Source organism: Triticum dicoccoides, chromosome 3B (genome assembly GCF_002162155.2).
Source record: "Triticum dicoccoides isolate Atlit2015 ecotype Zavitan chromosome 3B, WEW_v2.0, whole genome shotgun sequence".
Lineage (NCBI taxonomy): Eukaryota > Viridiplantae > Streptophyta > Magnoliopsida > Poales > Poaceae > Triticum > Triticum dicoccoides.
The window spans coordinates 436,318,600-436,326,475 of record NC_041385.1 but is presented as its reverse complement, the minus strand read 5'-3'; the positions used below and the strand labels follow the sequence as shown (position 1 = coordinate 436,326,475).

Here is a 7,876-nt window from a genome sequence, read left to right as displayed (position 1 = left end):
ACTTTTTCGCTGCGGGGCTTCTTCAGTGAAAGGATCCTCTTGAACTGACGGCGCATGAACATGCTCCAAAAACACGCCACTGGGGATGGCTTCTCTTTTGGAACCTATCTTCGCTAAGTCATCAGCTTCTTGATTTTTCGGTCGGGGGACGTGATGGAGCTCTAATCCCTCGAATTTCTTCTCCAGCTTTCTGACTGCATTGCAGTAACCAGTCATGGCTGGGCTTCTGACGTCCCACTCCTTCATCACTTGGTTAACCACTAAATCCGAGTCGCCGTAGACCATGAGGCGACGGACGCCGAGTTAGATGGCCATACGCAACCCATACAAAAGTGCTTCGTATTCTGCTTCGTTGTTGGAGGAATCAAAGTGAATTTGGAGTACATATCTGAGCTTATCTCCTCGGGGGGGAACCAACACTACCCCGGCACCGGAACCATTCAGCATTTTAGAGCCATCAAAGAACATAGTCCAGTGCTCCGAGTGAACTTGAGTCGGTAACTTCTGTTCAGTCCACCCGGCAAGGAAATCTGCTATTGCTTGGGACTTGATAGCTCTTGTCGAACCCTCTAACATAAGAGGCAGATGCTTCATGGCTACCTCATCGTTTCCGCCGCCGATTTGGACAGCCACTCGGTAGTCTTCAAGCCAAGTATCAGGCTTAGACTCACCATTGAATTTACTGACTCCGGTCGCCAACCTGAAGTTGGGGGGAATCACCGCGGCCCTGATGGCTCTGCTGAAACACTCTGGTTCGTAGACATGCACTTGGCTGTTGGTGGGTACATCCCTGTCGAGACCCTCTCTGTGGGCTCTGTTCCGGTCGACCAGACCTTGAACGATGATGGATCTCGCATCAAAGCCTGGTTCCCTGGGGTCGACTGGAATTCTTCGTCCGCCACTGTGCTGGCGTCTATCATCCTGGTGTCGACGTGCGTAGGATCCACCCCTTGGGGGAGGGGTGAGCACTCGAAGTCGATCATCGCGATTGAATTGGTGATCATACTGCTCACGGTTGCTTTACTGATCATGCCGGTCCCCATGCCCTTCACGCCTCGGGGGCGATCTGGGGCTATGAGCCGACTGGACCGTATTCGCAGCCACGGATTTGCTGTGAATCCTGTTCCGCGACTGTGACACAGCTGAATTTTGATCTCCTGCTGCCTGGAGCAAATCTCTGATCTGCATCAAGCCCCTGCCAGCCTCTGACTGGGAAGGCTGAATTGATTCTGCTATACGGGCTGCAGCTGCTAAATTCTGAATCGGAGTTTGATATACCTGAGTCGGAGGTGGAAAGAGCTGACCTCGACTGGAGTCAGGGACCCGTTGTCACGCACGCTCGTCGAGTGCTCGCTGAAGGTTCTCCAGTCAAGTGCGCTCGGCCAGGTTAGCCAAGCGCGCGTCCTCCAAGGCACGAGCCTCAGGGGTTTCTCCAACGATAGGAGTATGAAGGGCATCCATGTTCCGGCGGCGAAGTTCTTCCCTCTGCAGCGAATTGAGGGGCTCGGGAAGGTATTCCTCATGGGAGTGCGACGGATCGCCTCCGCCGTTACCTCCCTCGGCACCGGGAAAGCCGGGGGGGCGTGTGGTCTGTTGACCATCAGGACCTCCGCCGATGGATCACTGTTGTCGCACTCGGATGCAGTCTCTGCGGAGCCAGTCGACAGGTCGAACAGGCCGTAGAGAGATTCGTCGGGCTTGATTGCTGCGACATGGGCGATGGTCGACTGGTGAGCCACCGCGTGCCTCACCCACCGCTGAAGCCTCGACCGACCGGAGTGCTTGCACTGGCGGGAAGCGGGGAGGGAGGATGACACAAAAACCGGTCGATACTGGGTCGACGGTTGCCGCAGAAGGACACCGCGGATGCACGCGCGAAAGTGCATCGCTCCGCGGACTGGGAGTGCGTCGACGTCAAGCGGAGCCTCCTGAAGCCAGGCAGAGTCGTCGGCGACGAACGTGAGCGCGCCGAGACGGATCTCGCGGCCCTCAACCAAAACTCTGCCTGAAACCATGATGAAGGAGATCGGAAGAAATTGCAACTTCTCCAATAAGTCGCTAAGATACCTGCCCCACGGTGGGCGCCAACTGTCGTGGTTCTAAGTCTGACAGTAGTGTAGGGGGGTACTAAAGGAGAGGCAAGATCCTAGCTATGGAGTAGTTGTACACGCAAGAGTTTTACGAGTTCAGGCCCTTCTCGGAGGAAGTAATATCCCTACGTCTCGGTGCCCGGAGGCGGTCGACTATATTATATGCGTGTGAGTTACAGGGGTGCGAACCCTTCTGCCTTTGGAGGGGGGTGGCTTATATAGAGTGCGCCAGGACCCCAGCCATCCCACGTAGCAGAGGGTTCAATGTACATAAAGACCTGGCGTTACTGGTAATGTCTTACATAAAGTGGTATCATGGCCATAAAGACTACTTAATAACAGACCGTTTGGATGCAGAGTGACCCTAGATCTCCTGGTGGTCGAGTGAGTCTTCATGGTCGAGTGTCTTCGAGTCCGTCGAGTGTAATCCTTCCAGGTCGACTGAAAGACAGTTTCTTCTAGAGATGTCCTTGGGGAGGGTACCTTGGACAGGTCCATGACCCTACCCTAGGTACATGGCTTCATCAGGCAGGGGTTGCAAAGCAGTGCCCACACGAAAATGGCTAAGGAAAACATGCATATAGCCAAGGCCGACATCCCGCCCTTTTCGACCGGCTGCCGAGCAGCCGACCGGCTGGCTTTTGCTTGCTTGGCTGACACTCCAAACGGCTAAGTACTTGCACTCCCACAAATAAGCTAAGTACTCAACCCGGCCGCAGTCCGCAGAGCGGCTGTTAGGCTGGCAAGAGGATAGCCAAGGGAGGGTGGAAGGGAAAAAGCAAGGAGCAGAAAGCAAGAAAAGTTAGAAGTCGGCAAAACAAAGCATGAATTGTGACAAAATATTTACATAGCAAAGGCCCGTTGGCCAGCATTTAACAGAGTTTGATATACACCCCGCGGGTGGAATTGTGCAAATTTAACCAAAGTTTGTCCAGACTAGCGAGCAGAAAAAGATAACACCCTAAAGAGCGGCAGAAGAATCCAGCTGGGCGCTGGAGTCGGCGGCGACGATTGGTGCAGCTGAGGGATCCGGCTAGATGGAAGGGTCGGTAGCACCGGTTGGGGCAGTGGACGGCTGGACGGCAGAGTCAGCGGCGTCCGTAGGTGGAACGGACGGCTGGTTGGTCTCTGCCTGGCCGCCTCCAGCAACAGTTGGCGCATTTGAGCGCGGGTCGTTGCTTGAGGCCCGGTCAGGCTGAGGCTGGCCATCTGCTCCGACCTCAGCGCGTCCTCATCGATTTCCTCCTCCTCCTCCTCCCCTTCATTGTTGGAGTCAATCACTTCAGCCGAATCCTCGTTGTCCTCTGGGTTCAGCCCAAGCCACTCCACTGGCGCTCTGGCACCCTCTTTAACCACCTCCGGGATGAAGATGCTAGTGTCGGTGTAATCGGCGATCGCTGCCGCCCTACTGACAAGGTCGGCTTCCACTGCCACCGGCTCCTCCTGCGCCTCCAGTCAACACGTGGTCAGCTAGGCTTGATCTAGCCCAGGATACCATGCCTTGACGAACTCTAGGGCCCGGTGCGCTCCAGCCCGAGCTGCGGAGCCCTTCCAGGCCTCCAGGCGGCCGGCTGCCACCTCCAGCCAGTCGGCAGTCCGACTGGGAGTGCGTAGAGCCTGCACGCCTGGCCAGAGGGCGGAGATCGCCTGGGCCCCGACGCGTTGAAGGCGGCGCAGCATCTGGTGGGCCGGCCGAAGGCGGGTCTGGATGCTGAGGAGATGCTCGTTGGTGGTCTGGGGGGCGTCGGCGGCAATTTGCACACCTCCCGCCCTCCGCTCCTAGCACTGGGCCTCGACGAGCTGGTTCGCAGCAACAGAGTGGCCCGGGAAGAAGTTTGTTCGAATAAAGGGCAAGAAAAGCCAAAGGTCAGAAGCCGATAGTCGGCTTGAATAAGGGCCGACGACTCAAAATGTCACGCCCAATATGCGATACTATCCTAAAGAGACTCGAAGGTCCCACCAACGATAGAACCGCATATTGAAACGCTTTTGCAAGGTGGATATCATTACATCAACATTACATAATAGATGGGGATACATACAAAAGGCATACAAATGCCGCAAGAATACATCAATACATCATACATAAGAACATCATCCGGCTATGGATGAAACACAAACAGAAACTCAAACGACATCCACCTTGCTAGCCCCGGCTGCCGACCTAGAACCTATCCCCTGATCGAAGAAGAAGGAGAAGAAGAACTCCAAAACAAGCAAACATCGCTCTCGTGTCATGATCATCGCATAACCTGTACCTGCAACTGTTGTTGTAGTAATCTGTGAGCCACGAGGACTCAGCAATCCCATTACCATGGGTATCAAGACTAGCAAAGCTTAATGGGTAAAGTAGTGGATAAGTGGTGAGGTTGCAGCAGCGACTAAGCATGATATGGTGGCTAACATACGCAAATAAGAGCGAGAAGAGAACAAACAGAACGGTCGTGAAGCTAGCAATGATCAAGAGGTGATCCTGAACTCCTACTTACGTCAAACATAACCCAAAACCGTGTTCACTTCCCGGACTCCGCCGAGAAGAGACCATCACGGCTACACACGCGGTTGATGCGTTTTAGTTCGGATCAGGTATCAAGTTATCTATAACCAGATATTAACAAATCCCCATCTGCCACATAACCGCGGGAACGGCTCTTGAAAGTTTATACCCTGCAGAGGTGTCCCAACTTAGCCCATCACAAGCTCTCACGGTCAACAAAGGATATTCCTTCTCCCAGGAAGACCCGATCAGTCTCGGAATCCTGGTTTACAAGACATTTCGACAATGGTAAAACAAGACCAGCAAAGCAGCCCGAATGTGCCGACAAATCCTGATAGGAGCTGCACATATCTCGTTCTCAGGGCACACCGGATTGTCCAAACTTCCGGTAGGCCAGCCCAGAGTTGCCCCTGGTGGCCACCGGCGGCTGACAGGTTGGACCAACACTCACGACGAGCACTGGCCCGGGGGGTAAATAAAGATGACCCTCGGACTCCGGAAACCCAAGGGAAAAAGGCTTAGGTAGGCAAATGGTAAAACCAAGGTTGGGCCTTGCTGGAGGAGTTTTATTCAAAGCGAACTGTCAACGGGGTCTCATAAATCACCCAACCGTGTAAGGAACACAAAATGAAGGAACATAACACCGGTATGACGGAAACTAGGGCGGCAAGAGTGGAACAAAACACCAGGCATAAGGTCTAGCCTTCCACCCTATACCAAGTATATAGATGCATTAATTAAATAAGAGATATTGTGATATCCCAACATAATCATGTCCAACATGGAGCAATCTTCAACTTCACCTGCAACTAACAACGCTATCGGAGGGGCTGAGCAAAGCGGTAACATAGCCAAGCAACGGTTTGCTAGGAAGGGTGAAAAGGTTAGAGACTGACATGGCAATTGGGAGGCTTGAAGAACAAGTGATAGGTAGCACATCATAGCGATAGAACAAAGCAACTAGCATAGCAATGATAGTAGTGAGATCCAGGGAAACGGTCATCTTGCCTGAAATCCCGCTAGGAAGAAGAACGAGTCCATGAAGAAGACAAACGGACGTAGTCGAACGAATCCTCACAACTCCGGAACAAAACCGAAGCTAACGAGAGAAACAAACCGGAAAGAAGCAAACAACATGGTAAACACACAAGCATAATCATGGCATGATGCACAATCAAGTATGATGCATGTCCGGTTTAATGAGGCATGGCATGTCAAAGTGCAACAAACAATACTACAAGTTAAGTGGAGCTCAATATGCAACGAGTTGCATATTGACAAATCACCACATGCAATTATTTAGTTTGATCTCGTTATAAGCTACTCAACAATATTAAATGTTGTTAAACATGGCAAGAGGTGAGGCATAAGTAAACTAACTATTTAGGCAAATTTAAATGAGGCCGGAACAACAAACAACATTTCCGAAAAATCCCCATGTGCATACTTTAGATTTGGTACTGTTCTGACCTAAAACATATTTTAATGTTGTTAAACAGCAAAATAAAGTGGACCGTGTTAAACTAGGCATTTTTCCACCCCATTTACATATAAAGTTTAATTAATTTGGAGCTACGGTTATTTAGTTATGAAATAAATCATTTTAGCATGGCATTTGAGCAAATTAAACAAACAGCAAGTTTAAACATTTTTAACGATGGATGAAAGTTGCATATTATGAAACTACATGAAATTCTAAGCACTTTACATGTATAAATTATTTACATCTGATGCACCATTTGTGAGTTATTAAATGCGTGAACTCTAGGGGTTTTTCTGTAAAACTGCACTCTATGGATAATTGGACAAAATCGCAGAACGAAAAAAACATGACATGGGCCGAATCTACACATGTTGGGCCAACAAAGGGGGGCTGCTCACCACGGCACTTGGGCCGGCTCGGTGGTGCGGCCCACGCGGGCGCTGGCGCGGAGCTGGGTCGAAGTCAGGCTGGGCCTTGGCGATCTAGAGGCAGGGGCGTAGTCAATGGGTTCGGGAGTGCTAACCCCATCGATGCAGGCGCGTAGCTTCAGGTCGCAGTGAGCAGGGGAAGCAGAGGATGCAGCGGGGCAGCTTGGACTCCGGCGACGACGAGGCAGAGAGGACGGGTCCAGAGCGAAGGTGGTCGGGAACGGGCGCGGGGATCCACCGGATCTGACAAGGGGAGATGGTTCCTGATGGTGGGAGTCGAATAGGACGACGATGTCTCAACTCCTGTGAGGAAATACAGAGAGCGAGTGAATTCAGAGAAGAGATGCAGGGAGAAGAAACATGAAGAAAAGGAGGGAACCACGGGCACGGGTGGCTAGATGTGCTCACTGGCGAGCTGCAGAAGGGCCGGGTTTGGAGCACTGGTGCTCGGCGACGAGCATCAGGGAGGCAGGAGGCCTCGGGCGCCGGGCATCCACGAGCTCGGGCGGTTCAGGGTGGCAAGGGAGGCAGGCACGGTACCGCGTTCTGATGTTCTAAGCAGGGGAACGAGCGGACATGTGGTTCTCCGGCGAGGTACTTGGCGGGGCGACGGGACTCAGGAACAGCGGGAATCAAGTGCGGAGGAGCCAGGGATGGCGGATCCAGGCGCGCATGGCAAGAACTTGGTGATGGCAGCTTCCTCCTTGCGGCTCCTGCATGGACATACCTGGGAGAGAGAGCATGAGAGGGAAAGACAACAGGAGAAGAAAGGGAACGGAAGGAGAGGCGCGAGCGTGGATGGCCTGCTGGTGGCTGCTAGCAGAACTTCTCACCGGGGACGACGGCAAGCGAACTTCAGGGGAGGTGCAGGGCTCGGGGAAGGAGCACGGCATGGAGGAGCTCGGGAAGGATCGAGTGGGAGGAGCTCGGGGCCTTGGGCGTGCGGCTGCGCGGTGAGGATTTGGATCGTGGTTGCGGGCTCCGGTTGGTGGTGGTGAAAACGAGGGAAGGAGAGGCTGGCAGCGAGGGGATTTCGGTGGCACGGAAATCACGAAAGGCGGTCGGAGGGAGGTGGATCTGAGATGGATGGTGGTTGGCTCGGTGGGGACGACGAGGAGGAGAGGATCCCAAGGGAGAGAGTGGCGGCGGTGGGTGAGGGATTGGATGGATGGGACAGCCTAGGTCTAGGGTTAGGTTGGTTATATAGGTAGGTTGGTTAGCTTAGGGCAAAACGGACCCTCCGATTAAAATCGAACGGTCGAAAATAAACAGGTTAGGGATTCCAATTAAGAAAATGGAGATGTTCTAGGGATGTTTGGAGATGATCCAGATCCATCGGTAGCAACAGACCGGTTCGGGTTTGGGTAAGTTTCGGACA

At 53.0% G+C, this 7,876-nt stretch overlaps 1 long non-coding RNA gene across 1 annotated transcript; it reads right to left on the bottom strand.

Annotated features, from left to right (window-relative positions):
• Positions 1-6,597: 6,597 nt before the first annotated feature.
• On the bottom strand, positions 6,598-7,519 carry LOC119281356. The gene is made up of 3 exons (XR_005138386.1): positions 7,332-7,519; positions 6,907-7,225; positions 6,598-6,801 (listed from the first exon to the last, which is right to left on the bottom strand). It is a non-coding gene; the product is annotated as an uncharacterized LOC119281356 (long non-coding RNA).
• Between the last annotated feature and the right edge of the window lie 357 nt (positions 7,520-7,876).